The following is a 14,559-nucleotide window of genomic DNA, read 5'->3' as shown; positions in this document are numbered from 1 at the left end:
CTGGACACATCTCTTGGCCTCTCTGTGGCTCAGTTTCTATGCCAGTCAAATGGGAATAATAACAGCACCTCGTTTACAAGGTTGTTTAAAGAACTAAATCAGATCATAAATGGAGCAGTCCAAATAGTTCCTGACACTTGGTAAACACTCAAAAACTGTAGCTGCTTGTTTAGAGGTATTATTGTTATTATTAATGAGACAGCAACAATCAGCCCCCTGAAATAATGGATTGTCCATCTTATAATACATTCTTCCTGAGAGAGCCATCAGAGACCACTAAAGCCTCCTTCTTGACTCCAGTGGCTGACATGCAGTGATGACAGAAATCCAATGTAAAGGAGACCCTTTCATGCAAAGGATGGGCCCCACATTTTTACTAGTATGAGAATCTCCTTTCCAGCACCCAAGGAGACATGAAGAGAGTTTAATCCTTGCAGTGTCAGCACCCCTGAGACCTTTGCCCAAGAGATTAAGATTGTTCTTGGGTTTCCAACTTAAATGGCAAGTGTGACTCCAGAAGACAATGGTTGGGGTAAAACATTTAAATATTTTAATCTGGAAGATTGTTAAAGTCTATTATCAAAACCCCAACAAATGTGATAAAGAACACAAAATGTCTCATTGTCTTTCTTCCTCTCCAGTGTATACAAGTAGAGAAATGAATCTTTCAAAATACAGACCTGGGGTTGTTTTGGTTACTATGGGATCTCTGTGTATGAACAACTCTCTGAAGAGTGTCAGTGATGTCCCAAACTCAGCATGTGACATAGATAAGTGTCCTTTGGGCTTGCTAGTATCCATGGGTACAACTGGGATACAGACTCAGGGGAAAGGAGAAATTTAAATGTCTTCTCAGTTCTGAAAGTCTAAGGTTCAATGATACCTGTTATTTTCAATTTGATGATTGACAGGGTCATAAAGGAATCACTGTTAAACATTTCCACTTTCCAGACCAATAACTGCATAGGTAAAGAATCAAAAACTCCAAATAAAATTTTTTTAAAACTCCAAAAACTCACCTCCAATGCTCATGCAAGTGACAGAAACAGTGAAATAGTGGAGGGCTGCTTAGACATGATGAAGACTAGGAGCACTCGTGCCTCATCTAGAGAAAGATATTATTGCATATCTCCAGGTGATGTCACATCACAAGAAGGTGCCCTTTGTTGACAGATCTTCAACTTTTCCAAGGAACACTCTAAATCTAGATTTTTTAAAATAAAACATTCCAATTTTAAATGTTGGCTCTAAAAAATACAAAAAAATAGCGAATAATGTGTGTAGAATTCACTGCCCTCATGCCCACCAACACTAGGGGTGGGTGATGGAGCCAAAAAGCCCCGAGTCCAGGACAGATCTTGGAAGGTTGTTTTTAGAAGAAATCCAGATATTAAAAATAAATTTTTTAAACCTAACTTTCCCCTAAAAATCAATACACTTGACCTTTGGCCAAAAACAGTAAAGTCTAATCTGTACTGAAAACCCAAAGCAAATAAGATTCCTGCTGATTTCCAAAACTTGGCTCCCCTGGGTCAAGAGTTAACATTCAGAATCCCATAGTGTTCCCTTCACCAGCCTTCCTGGTAACTAAACCTAAAGTGTCCTGGTTATCTTTAATTACTGGGCAGTAAAGTTTCAGGAATTTCCTGCTACTGAATCATAGGAGACTTTCCCAGCATTGTTAGGAAACGAACATCCAAGGTGATGTTCAATTCCATCTAACCCATCCTGGAAGTTGTGGGAGTTGGGTGCCTTCCTTTCCTTCCCATGGCAGCTAAATATTTACAGATCTATGACTTATAAATACACCAATTTCCTGGTTTGCTGACTGCAGCCTCCACTAAAGTAGAAACTCTGTGAGAGTACAGCCCTCTCTAGACCAAAGCTGTTTCCCCAGTTCTTATAACAGACCCTGGAACAGTTGGGTTCCAAATATAAATTTACTAAATAATGAACTAATAAATGATAATGTGGTTATATTCCAGAGTCTCCAGAAACAGGAAGTGTACCACTTTCTAAAGCAGTCTTTGGGCACTTTTGCCTGATGGAAAGCTCTTCCAAAACAGCTCTGAATCTTAATGACCTATTTGCATTAGCCCCAGTTTTATCTCTTACGATCACACAAACTAAGTTGACAATCTCTTTCAGATCACAGGCTCCAACTCACAGGTATCATGTCTCCTTGAATCTTTTTTTATCCAGTTGAGACATCTTCATTCCTTCATGTTCATCTCCTAAAAGGACAGAGTGAGGACTGGGGGTAAAAGATAAGTGGGAAGAGCACAACAGACAGTCAGTAACTCAAAGTCCCAAGCCAGTGCATAGCTGACAATCTCATTGGCACTTGTACTTTCAATATGTATTTCGAAGCCAGATGGTCTGCTTTTTCAAAATGTGCCTTTCTCAGTCACGTTTGGATACACACATTGAAAAATGAGTCTGTATCCTTGGTTTCAGACACATTTCCATGTGAATGCAACAGGATTCATCAATTATAAAGTAAGAGAATGTCTCAGGCCCTGCCAACCTTGAGATTGTAGGACATTGTGAATTATACCCACCCATGTGTTTGTCTGTGTGTGTGTGTGGAGAGAGAGAGGGAGAGAGAGAGAGGGAGAGGGAGAGGGAGAGGGAGAGGGAGAGGGAGAGAGCACACTCTAAAAATGCCTTCCAAAGGGTTTAGAGCCCAGGAGAAATCAACCCAGAAATGATGATACTATTCTTGAATGACTCATACTCCTTTGATGTCCTGAAGATAATTAATCTTTATGAAGAATGGAGCTGTGCTTCTCTTGTTTCTGAAGAGCCCTGCTTAACTAACTAATCTGTTAGTGATCTGAGAGTCTGGATGGAGTGCAGATCAGGAGACCCCTCCAATGCCCTCCTGATGCCTAACTACCAAACTATGTACCTAGCTGGAGCCCACATGCCCCGCACCAAATCTTCATTAGTAAAGGCCAGCATTCTGAGTGGGCAATTCTCAAAACACAGCAAGTCAGAAAAGAAGAAGGAGCAGGTACGGCATGGTATGTGATCTGCTAATTTTCTATAGCATGAAAGTGAAAACAATGGTATATACAGCTGGAATTTATGCATGCTTGGCTAGTAGGCAAGTTTATTTTCTCCTAAAGTTATTTATTGAATAAGAAGGACCTCTATTATATTTAAATCAGTGTGAGCATCTCATGTTATAAAAGTTTCTCTCCAATACTTTATTTTTAACAAACAGTGTTATTTCAGAAAAAAAAAAAAAAAAAAGTTAGCCTGAAATAACTTCAACCACCTGGTTGGGTTGGGATGCTAAGAGGTCAAATGACACAAGCAATTAAGAAAGCAGGCAAAGACATTTGAAATAGATTTAACCATTCCTTCTAGGGGTATGAATTTATATGAGTAAGTTTTGAATGTTATAGTACACAAGCCTTTAAATGATTGGTTCAGAAAGCATTACAGTGAGTTATTAGTGCTGAGGATCATGAACAGTACTTGTGCATTAGAATAAAATTTCCAATAAAAACACCAGTTTCAGGCTGAAAAAATTCCATATCTAGACACATAGAAGTACCTTTTACCCAGTAAAAGGGTCTAATCCAATAAGACAACATCACTGCTATAAACATATATGCACCTAATAACAGAGCCCCAAAATTTATGAAGCAATAACTGACAGAATTGAAAGAAAAACAGACAATAATAGTTGAAAACTTAAATACATCACTTTATTTAGTGGATAAAACAGACAAAAAAAGAACAATGAAATAGAAAACTTAGAGTGCTATAAACTATTAGACTCAATTGACACCTACATAGCACTTTAAGCAAAACAACAGAGTATGTTCTTCTCAAATGTACATGGAGCATCCTCTAAGATGCAACTTAATATGTTAGGTTATATTTCAATCCTCATCACATTTCTGATTAAAGTTATGTTTAAAAAATTTTCTGACCACTCTAAAGTAGCATTATAAATAAATAAAAATAAATTTGAAAAAGTTATAAATACATGGAAAAGACAGCACTAAACAATGGTTCAGAAAACAAATCACAAAGGAAATTTGAAAATATTTTGAAATGAATAAAAACAAATATAAAACATATGAAAACTTATAGGATATGTCTAAAATAGTACTTAAAAGGAAAATTATAAATGCCATTGTAAATGCCTTTTAAACAGAAATATCTCAAGTTCATTACCTAAACTTCTATGCTGAGAAACTAGAAGGGGGAGCAAGTGAAACTGAAAGCAAGCAGAAGGAAAGGAGTAACAAAGATTAGAGTGGAAATAACTGAAATACAGAATAGAAAAATCAATGAAACCAAAGGTTGGTTCTTTGAAAAAAATCAACAAAACTCACAAACCTTTACCTCCAATGACCAACAAAAAGGGAAAAACTCAAATAGCTAAAACCGGGAATAAAAGTGGATGTTACCTGTAGGAAAAATATAGTATTTATGATATTTTGTAGATATTGACAAACAGAGACTAAAATTTACATGCAAAGGTAAAATAAATCCAAAAACTGAATAATTTTGAAAAAGAAGAACAGATTTCACTTCTTGAAGACACAGATGGTTTCTTTCCTTCTTGTATCCTTAGTTTCCCACAGGATGCCCAAAACAGAAAGAATAATTAATAGACAATATTTTGGATGGATGGATGGATGGATGAATGGATAAATGGATGGAGAGATTGATAGATGGATCGGTGATGATTTTAGAATCCTTTCCTTGTGCACAAATGGATGAAGCAATATGGTTTCTTGGATGGTTACTACAGAAGGGCCACTAAACTTGGAAACCAGGTGACCCCCTCCCCAGTTCTTCCATGTACCCCTACACGATTTGGGTCAAGTCACTTATTATTTCTTATCCTTGATGTCATCTGGAATGTTGGTGAGTTATAACAGATGATACCTAAATGTCATCCGGGTATGGGTTCTACCATTCTAGGATTAAGGTGTTCTTCCAGTCCATGTGCTGTACATTTCACATTGACAGAAATGGCCTTTTACTTTAAAAATCAAATTTAGTGCAACTATGCATTAAATCTTTCAGAGTGATCAAGCCAGCAGTGTACCTAAATGCTATTTGTCTCTCCAAATCTTTGCACAACTTAAACTCAGTCCCTTTGAGCTCTTTCTGTAGAAAATTTACATGGTATTCAATCAGTATTCACAACAGGTTTGGGTATAGATAATTTGTTAGCCACAATGTCACCCTGTAAACTGGCCCTAAATTCCACTTTGTATTACTGATGGGAAAAGACACTATAGATGGGAATTTATGGGGTGCCTTAGGTTTGACAGAGAGTCATGTAAGCTAAAATCCAAAAGGGCAAAGGAGGTCTCTTCTAGACTTTAAAATCATGGATCCTGCTGTAAAACCTATGAATTTTTTTAATGAATCACAGCAAAGAAAATAATTACTCAGTCCTTTTTTTGTCTCTTGATTTCTAAGACATTCTAGTTCAAAACTAGATAATTCCTTGGAGATTTTCTTAACACAGAAAATAGCTGGTTTATTTCTGAATTTTATTTCATTCTTATTTTTGACCCAGGCACCCACTCAATTTCTCATTCTGACTCCAACCACAACAGTTTTGACCAGGACTTAATTTTCAGTGTCCTTGCCTGGACCAGCAGAGTGCTTCAAATTTGAACACAGACTCTTAAAATGACTTAGTTATCCCATTATTGTAATAATGTTAGTCAGTTTTGCATTAGAACATTTTCTAAAGTTGCTGAGGATTACAAAATCTCCTGTTCTGTCATCATAAAAAACATAATCCTCATTAAGAAAATCAATCAGGGCATTGGCCATTTTTCTATTGGTTTCCTAGAACTCATTGTTTCTTTCTTAAAAAATAGAATTTGTACAATATTTTCAATCACTTAAAAGTGTATTTGTAATACACCATGGACATTCAAGAGGGATACACCCAAGATATGATTTATTTTTGCTTCACATCTTTTTTAATCAATGCATATTTAATGTACAGAATAATGGGTTTCATTTTGGCAAATTAACAAATGCAAATAGCATTGACCATTTTCACCCTCCAGCTGCCCTATTGCCTAACCCTTCTCCTGAGTTTCACATTTTGAGAGGATCCAATGCATATAATATATTTTGGTCATATTCATCTCCCCTATCTCATTGTTTTTATTCTAGTAATGTCATAGGTTAAATCATCTATATCTCCAATCTGCTTCTTTAAACTACAACTTCATACTAATTATACAAAGGAGTTTCCTTTGATTATTATAAAAAAGTTTTAAATTGAAATGTTAATCCAGAATATGGTTACAGTTTACCATTTTCCTAATTTGAGCTCCCATAGAGAAATACAAAACTACACTGTACTGAAGAGCAAAAAGATTTCTGTCTCTGCCCTTTGAAGTAGCTCCCCAAAAGGCCATTACAAATCATACAGATGCTTCCCAGGAAAGTACACATCAATTAAAGGATCCCTTTACATTTAGTTGGTGATACTGAGACATATTTTCAGAATTTTAGTTACAGCACACATCCCATGCCAGAGGATCTGAGAATTCACTGGTGAGAGCAAGGTGAACTCACCAGCATGTTCACACACCAGTGCTCTCACTGACCAACTGCATGCTTGTGTACAGATTAAAGAGGGGGATTTGACTGTCTGGTTTCCCGTGAAACAAAATGTCAAGGAATTTATTAGTATCACCAAGTTTTGATTGCCCGAAACCATGGAAAGGAACAGCGGCCTGGACCTCCCATTGGAGCTGCCATTGCATTCCCAGCAATATAGGGGATTCCCCTGATCAATTTTATTCCATTACCCAATTCTGGATCAGTCTGTTTCTCTGGAAGGAAGTGGCTTGAGTACTATTGGAATTAATCCAAGGAATCTTTTTTGTTTTGGGGAGTCAACCAGCAGCAAAATCTGGGTGCATCTTAGTGTGTGATAGGACTGGTCAAGTGGTGAGATGAATGAACAAAACAGAAGAAAATAAAGAAGGAAAGGAGGGAGAGAGGGGAAAAAAGGAAAGAAAGGAAGAAAGAAAAAGAAGCAAAAAGAAAGCATAAATTAAGGCTGGTCTCAGTAGATAGGGAGAGGCACCAGGGTACAGAGGGAGGGATGGGAGGGAAGGGACATGGTAAATTCCTCAGCAGTCATTTCAGCAACCCCAACAAAGCCCCCCTTGCCATACCTACCAACTAGGAAAAGAAAATGGTGAAAACACCCCTCACATTTATGCCTCTGCTTCCCAAGAGAGGGTCAATAATCTCTGACTGTCAGGACTCAAGTCATAAGGCCACCAAATCCAGGACAGAAAATGTCATCCTCACAAGAAGGCAGAATATATATATATATATATATATGGGAGAGAGAGAGAGAGAGATCAGAGGAAGGAAGGAAGGAAGGAAGGAAGGAAGGAAGGAAGGAAGGAAGGAAGGAAGGAAAGAAGGAAGGAAAGAAGGAAGTTGAAGATTATGATTTCTGACAATACCCACCTGAACTGAAGATTATAAACTTTCTACTCTGACACTCTATGCTTCTTCCTCGGCAAATTATGGAATAATGTAGCCCTCAGTAAATGTCTAGTAGACACTACTATTTGTACTGTGAAATACAATATTCCATGGGATACAGCTTCCCATGTTTGCCTTAATCACCTGGAGAGCTCTTCCAAAACCTGTATTTCAGGACCCAGGGGCTGGGGATTTAGCTCAGTGGCACAGCACCTGCCTGGCAAGCGCAAGGTCGTGAGTTTGATTCCTGGTACCAGAAGAAAAAACAACAACAACAACAACAAAAACAAAACAAAAACAACAACAAAAAACAGGACCCACTCTATTTGACTGTATATAGGGAGGGTAAGTCCAGAGGATCTGCTACCTCTCTCTTCTCTCTCAAACCTTCTCCCTTTACCTCTAGCTCTTCCCCTACACCCAAAGTGAATTTACCGGTCTTGGTAGTTGGGTAACTTCTATCATAGGGAAACAAAAGAAAACTAAGCCATGGGGACTTCTGTCCCAGAGAAACATGAACAAAATATGATTGCTGTTCTAACCCAAGTACTTCTGTGAAGATCAATTGATTGTACTGCTACTAGAATTGAACCCAAGCTCAGCTGCCTACTCCCATGGACACCTTGGCCAAGCCACTTAAATGGATATTTCTCAAGTCTAAAATGGGCATCCTAATAGCTGCTATCCCTTGCAGTGGTAGAATTGATAGAATGAAGCTCTATGTGTACAGCACTTTATACAAGGCCTGGGGCAAATGGTAAGGGCTTAATGAAAATTGGCATGTGTGTTGCTGTTATTCTTAGCATAACTGAGCTAAAGAGGTCAGGCCCTATTAAAGTGCTATTGAAGATAACAAAATGGAGACATGTTTAGAAACTGGTATTAGTCAAGAAAAATATACTACTACTATTAATAACAGTTAGGGCAGCTTGAATATGATTTGCAACCACCAAAATTCACATTGAGGTTTGGTCATTGGCGTGGCAATATAGAGAAGTAGGACCTAGCAGGAGGTTTTGAGGGAATGGCATGGGGCCTTCATGTCTACATTAATGCTATCTCATGAGAGCACATGGGGTATCACTCTCATGGGACTACATGACAGACTGTTGGCACAGGTTGCTATGAACTGTTCAGCTTTCCTGGCTTTCTCTTGCTTTGTGTCTCACCATGTGATCCCTTCCACTTTCAGCATGAGTTGAGGCAGTATGAAGCTTTCATCAGCACTACATTCAGAGATTTCTCAGCCTTCAGAACCACAAGCCAAAATAAGCCTCTCTGCCTTATAAGTTACCCAGTTTGGGGTATTTTGTTATAACAACAGAAAACAGACTACAGGAGTTACTCTGTATTGGCTTCTGTACTTGAAGAGTTTTTAGTAAAACAGTCTTAAATCGTACGACACTCTTTTTAATATCATGCATGAGATAGCATCCAGAAGCCGAGGATGGACCTCAACGAAACTGAGAAGTTGGGCTCAAGTCATTCCTGCTCCTTTCCTTGACATGGCTCAGACTCAGACAATCCTGCTTCTTAACCATCCTCACACTTCACACTTCCTCCCAGTGAGTGACAAACCCTCCCAGTGAGTGTTAGAAATGACCTATAGACCTTTAAAACATCATCCCCTACTGCCACCTGGGAATGTGCATGTTTTTGAGGACTAGAAACCTTAAACTGAATCAGTGGCCTGTGGCTGAAGTGGCTGGGATCCCATGGATCAGACAGGGAGCTGCTCTTAGGAGGCAGGAGCTACACACACACACACACACACACACACACACACACACACACACTTGTGCTCAGGACATGAGCACCTCCTTGCTCCACACATCTATCACTTCACAGTTTGGAAAGCACTCTCACTCCTTGTTTTCATTGGTGTCTCTGGGCAAAAGTATGCTGCAGAAAAAGAAGGTAATGTCAGTGATTAGAATCAAAAGAGCCTTAAGGATCAGTGAGTGTGGAGTTTTACTTTAGCAATTCTACCAAAGCATAGGGGCACAGACACAAGAGCTCACAGGAACCACAGACAGCATAGCATACCTGCACCCTCCCTATAGCCTCTCCCTGTTCTTCTCATCAGTGGTCAGAGAAAGAAGCTTCTACAAGACTTTGTGTCTTCAACCCTTTTCAGATACTAGCCCATCTCCCTTTTAAGAAACCACAAGTGGAAATAATGTTCATAATCATTGATGAACAACAGCATTTAGCTATAATTTCTTTCCTATATATAGTCATTATGAATATATATTAATTATACAGAATGTTGGATTTATTTTGAAATTTTCTATGTGTATATGTATTTAATAACAGCTTTTTTGTGTTATACTTGTTTTCTCTATTACTTTCTATATTAGTCAGCTTTCTCATCACTGGGACAGAATATCTTACACTCACAACAACTTAAAGGAAGAAAGGTTTATTTCAGTTTATGGTAGCTAGGGTTCAGTCCATGGTTGGCTGGTTCCAAGGCAGAAATGGCATGGTGGAAGGGTCTGGCAGAAGAACATTGATCAAACCATGGTAGTCAGGAAGAATAATGAAAGAAGGAGCTGAGGACCAGAATACACCCTTCTAGATCATATCCACAATGACCTATCTTTTCCCACTAGGCCACATCTCCTAACAGAGCATTTAGCTAAGAATTTGAATTCATCAGTGGATTAATGCACTGATGAGTACAGCACCCCTCCCAGTGATCCAATCATCTTGCAAAAGTCCCACCTCTGAATACATGAGATGGGAGGAGGCATTATATATCTAAACCATAACACCATCTATTTATGCCACCTAGACGTTCCATATGTCAGGGTAAATAAAGATACATTTTACAAAAGTGTATGGAATAAATTTAGTGAGTCAGTTACAAAGAAAAATATTAAGTAAGAATCTAAACAAGTCAATAGATACAACAAAAATTATTTTAAAATGACTGACATACATGATTTAAACCTAGAAAACCCTCACCAACCCAACCCAGGTCCTACCATAGGGAGCTGAGGCAAATCTAAGATCTGCTAGCAGCAGAACACAGCTAGGACATGCAGCCAGCTCTAAGACAGAATAGCCAAAAGAGGGTGGTCCTGGGCCTGTAGTGAGTGGGATAAAGCCTCAGGAAGGTAAAGGCAAAAGCCCTAGAGTGTCTAAAATTTGGCCAAGAGTGAGCCTGTGTTAGGGGTGTCTATGGGATTCATACACTTTCAGGAGGCAACACTCAGAATAAGAGAACAGCTAAACTCCACATTTCAGGGACACTTCCTTTTGCAGAGATCTGTCCATAGTTCAAATAGAAGCATCTCAGGTATGGCCTCCCTGATTAAACGTTTAAGGGAGTAAAATGAGAATATGTGAGTTGAAACTAAGCCAATATGGTGTGTCATTGTGTACCAGCAGAGATCACCACCAGAATAATGGACTCTTACCAGACTGCACTGGCCTGGTCTTCAACAGTGCCTCCATGTGGGAGAGAAATGCAACAGTAGTGCTGTTCTGATGGACTCTTCATGTTTTTCTTTGCTAGCTGTTTGGACTTAGTAAAACCTTGTTTCAAAATTTCAGAATGTTTTAAAAAGTGATGGGGATACAGCTCAGTGCGAACCTATGTATTCAACCCCCAATACTATAAAAAAGCAAAATTCTGCTCATCCAATTAGAAGTATGTTAGGAGAAATGGGAAATATTGTAGAAATAAATTTAATAAATCACAAGGAAACCTGGAGGAATGGCAAATAAGTCAAGGGCAAAAAAGGAGAAAAAGGAAACCAATATAGTATGCATCAGATGACTGTGGTGTGGGTTCCACTAATAAGCATTAGTATGTTGTTCTAACTTGGGTGGAGCAGATGGGCCACAATGTGATTCTGGTATATGAGACCACAGTGGGTACACAGAGAAGAGTTGCATCGTACAAGAATTTATTCTGCTCAAAGACAGGCAACCAAGCTTGGTACAAGTAGGGAAGGAGAAGATTTGCAACCTAAGACAAAAAGCATTGGCTGCACAATATCCAAAGACTCTGTAAAATCATAAGTAATATATGTTTGATTAAATGTCTGTGAAATGTAATATGAGTCTAACTCACCGAGCAGAGCTCTAACAAATTATTATGTTGTTACATACCAATTATAACTAATGCAGGTTGTGGGCATTTAAAAACTACCCTTGATGAGAGGTGGGCAAAGGGTAAAAAGCACACATATATGCTAGGAATGTCCTACAACAGTCCTGATGGTTGTGGCTGGAATCCCCATGCTCAAGACTAAACCTGAACTCTTCACAACAGAGGAGAAAACGTCTTTCCAGCTCACCCTGCCTCCCCCAGAATTACAGATCACCATCTGTGGGCAGAAATCTTTTCTGGGAAGAAGATGTCACCAACGTTTCAAATCCAATATTTGCTCTGGTTTTGTTCTGCCGTCACAGGAATCCATACTCCGCCAGGGTTCTGAGGAAGTCACAGTCTTCCAGCCTGGATTCTGACACCTCAGGGCCCCTCCCCCACACTAACTTGATATCCAAATGTGACTGGGTGGCTGTCGAGGCTCTCAGTGATCAATGACAGCTCCAATCAAAGCCACCCAGATAGGCAGCGCACTCCCAGCTCCTTGATATAAAAGGTGTTTTATTTCTCATCCCTTTATTTTTGTCACTGAAAGAATGCTTCCCATGTGTGGATTAATTAAAGTGTAAACATTAAATATTGATTGATGCATTATCAGCATGGAGCAGTGGCCTCCCGTCTGATTGATTCCTGTGGTGATTTATTGTCATATTTGGGGAGTCATTTCACTTGATAACCAAGAGGAATCGCCTGTCTCCCCCTCCCCCCAGCACCGACTCCACTCCCCTCGTCTTTTCTCCAGTCCCTCCTCTTATTCTTCCAGGTGACATCTGAGTTTCAATAACTAAAACATCTTCATCTTACTGTCGAGAGGAAGTGTGTGGCCTGACATTTGTTTTGGGTGTGTATATGTCTGTGTGTGTCTCCTAGGCAATTATCAATTCAATTAGCAGCATAACAGAGAAACTAACAAATCTACCCTCTTCTATAGGTTTCTGATTCACAGGGCTGCCCCTACAGAGCTCTGCAAAATTATGATTGTGGGCAAATAGCAGGGACATGAAGTACAAAATGAAACAAAGAGGAAAACAAATATAGTACTAGTCTTCTTATTTCTCTGAGGGCTGCTTTTCAATGAATAAGTAGGAAGTGAAGAGACATAAAATAACAATCCATAGTTATAATCAGTTATAAGTCTCAACAGATAGGAATCATCATATCACATTATATCAGGTTGACCCACATGAAATTGCTGTTTTTATAGGTCAAAAATGATCAAACATAGATCATTGCATAGGGCTCAACCTTATATATTTTAGTTCCCATCTGAAATAGTCGAGAAGATTGTCTTTATTCTGTTTTCAAATGAGAAAGTGGCATAAAAGGAAAAGTCACATTATAGCTACCCTTTAGCTGATGTGTTGTCAAACACCAAACATTAATGTAAATTCAATGCATAATTTCCTTATGGAAAACAGACCACAGCCTGTGAGATAACCACTATCATTCTACTCATTTTGTAGATCAAAAACATGAACAAACAAAACAAAGCTTCAAGTGGACAAATAAGACAACAGATACCTCATGAGACACACAGTCTAATGATTCCGACATCCTTACAGTGTGTCTTGCTCAAGGCACCCATGCGTCAAAAGGAGACTGACTCCCAGATGTCTCTCAGCTCTGACTCCTGGTCAATGGTGTGCATGGTCACAGACCCCCAGATGGGTTGAAGACTTTGGCTCTTAAGTCTACCTGTTTCCTTGTTCCTTCTTCTTAGCAGAAGTAGGATACATTGTCCAGACCAGTGTAGAGGAAACATCAAAGGGAAGTAGTTGATCTTCCTCTTCAAGCTGCTATTCTGAACAAGAGCTCAGCGTCAGGCAGATCTGAACAGTGAGAGCACTGGAAGCCTTCTTTGCTCTACTTAGGGAGACCAGATGGACCTACCCAGGACCTTTGGTCACTAACATCCTGTCAGGGTGATGTCCATGGAGAGGAGAAAGTCTGGTCTCCTGATTAGCCATGAGATTAATAATCAAGTAGACCTAGAACAGGAAGTGAGCACATTGTCCCCCCTTCACCCAGAAATTCCAGCTGGTGGCTCAGGGTCTCCCCATCATCGGACCCTGCTAATTACATGTAGGGCTCTGTGTCATCACCAATGCCACTACCATATTGCACAGGTTACATCACCCAGCAAGATGATTCTTCACCTAGTCATGGACTGGAAGGACCCACTGCTCTCTCCAGAATGTCAGTTCTCCCATGACCCACCCTCTCCATCTTTTCTAATTCATACATTCCTAGATGACCTAGATAAAATAAAACATGATTAGCTGTCATAGAATGGCTATGTCCTTCTGAAAGCTTGGGACTCTCCACGAAGGCAATATAGAATTATAATTAGCAATTAGCAAAAAAACATGTCTAATAGTGACCACATTCAGAAAATATCCTGATATAAACACATCCCACTATCTGGACCTATGCAAAAGTTCAGGTGAGAATTCCTATGTGTATGTGCAGATGTTGGCAATGGTGGCACTGGTGATGGTGGTGGTGATGGTGGTAGTGTTGACTTTCCAGCCTTTGAGTTGGATGTTTGCTTTATTTATTTCTAATCTTATGTTTTAATTAATCTACTAAAGCTATAAATTGTTCTCAGAATACTACTTTAACCACATCCCATGCTTCTGATGTATGGTACCGTTCATTTGTAAAAGGCTACTAATTTCAGTTTTGGCTTAACCCAAAAGTAAACTTGGAAAGGTGTTTTTAAACTTCTGAGAGAGAACATCTGTAGCATATTTTCTAGAAATAGTATCTTCTATAAATTCCAGGATTAGCTTAACTTCCAGAAATTGTCCTTTTCAAATTAAATCAGTTTCGGGGCTGGGGATTTAGCTCAGCGGCAAAGCGCCTGCCTGGCAAGCGCAAGGTCGTGAGTTTGGTTCCCGGTACCGGAGAAAAACCAAAAACCAAAA

The 14,559-nt window shown here is 39.2% G+C and overlaps 1 long non-coding RNA gene across 1 annotated transcript in view; it reads right to left on the bottom strand.

The window, feature by feature from the left end:
• The window catches only part of LOC102020155, a 34,415-nt gene that overhangs the window by 8,260 nt on the left and 11,596 nt on the right, over positions 1-14,559 (bottom strand). The window contains exons 4-5 of the long non-coding RNA XR_261569.1: positions 2,168-2,254; positions 1,020-1,204 (exon numbers count right to left, since the gene is read on the bottom strand). This is a non-coding gene — a long non-coding RNA (uncharacterized LOC102020155). The remainder of the gene's footprint in view (positions 1-1,019; positions 1,205-2,167; positions 2,255-14,559) is intronic.

Source organism: Chinchilla lanigera, unplaced genomic scaffold (genome assembly GCF_000276665.1).
Source record: "Chinchilla lanigera isolate Chin_1 unplaced genomic scaffold, ChiLan1.0 scaffold00032, whole genome shotgun sequence".
Lineage (NCBI taxonomy): Eukaryota > Metazoa > Chordata > Mammalia > Rodentia > Chinchillidae > Chinchilla > Chinchilla lanigera.
Note: the sequence above shows the minus strand (reverse complement) of the source record. Positions and strands in the feature narration are given on the sequence as shown.